We start from the raw sequence: 1,093 nt of genomic DNA on the forward strand, positions 1-1,093 counted from the left end.
TAATAGAATTTTTCATGTTATACCTTTATATTGAATTTTAAACAAGGAAACTTAAAATTGAACAGTCAAATATATTATTAAAAGAACCAGAGTTCATGGAATATAAAATATAAAAACCATAACTCGACAAGTGTGTTAGCTTTCAAGTTCTCAGACAGTCTTTTGGGGTTCCAGAGGGTGTTAGCTTTCCAGTTCTCAGACAGTCTTTTTGGGTTCCAGGTGGTGCTAGCTTTCCAGATCTGAGACAGTCTTTTGGGGTTCCAGAGGGTGTTAGCTTTCCAGTTCTCAGACAGTCTTTTGGGGTTCCAGAGGGTGTTACCTTTCCAGTTCTCAGACAGTCTTTTGGGGTTCCAGAGGGTGTTAGCTTTCCAGTTCTCAGACAGACTTTTGGGGTTCCAGAGGGTGTTAGCTTTCCAGTTCTCAGACAGTCTTTTGGGGTTCCAAAGGGTGTTAGCTTTCCACTTCTAATGCAGTTTTTTGGGATTCCAGAAGGTGTTAGTTTTCAAATTCTCAGACAGTCTTTTGGGTTCCAGAGGGTGTTAAATTTCCATTTCTCAGACAGTCTTTTGGGGTTCCAGAGGGTGTTAGCTTCCCAGTTCTCAGACAGTCTTTTGGGGTTCCAGATGGTGTTAGCTTTCCAGATCTCAGACAGTCTTTTGGGGTTCCAGATGGTGTTAGCTTTCCAGATATCAGTCTTTTCGGGTTCCAGATGGTGTTAGCTTTCCAGATCTCAGACAGTCTTTTGGGGTTCCAGAGCGTGTTAGCTTCCCAGTTCTTAGAGAGTCTTTTGGGGCTCCAGAGGGTGTTAACTTTCCAGTTCTCAGACTGTCTGTTGGGGTTCCAGATGGTGTTAGCTTTCCAGATCTCAGAAAGTCTTTTGGGATTCCAGAGGGGGTTAACTTTCTAGTTCTCAGACAGTCTTTTGGGGTTCCAGATGGTGTTAGCTTTCCAGTTCTCAGACAGTCTTTTGTGGTTCCAGATGGTGTTAGCTTTCCAGATCTCAGTCTTTTGGGGTTCCAGGTGGTGTTAGCTTTCAAGATATCAGACAGTCTTTTGGGGCTCCAAAGGATGTTAGCTTTCAAGTTCTCAGACA

This window comes from Macrobrachium rosenbergii, chromosome 42 (assembly GCF_040412425.1).
Source record: "Macrobrachium rosenbergii isolate ZJJX-2024 chromosome 42, ASM4041242v1, whole genome shotgun sequence".
Taxonomy (NCBI): domain Eukaryota; kingdom Metazoa; phylum Arthropoda; class Malacostraca; order Decapoda; family Palaemonidae; genus Macrobrachium; species Macrobrachium rosenbergii.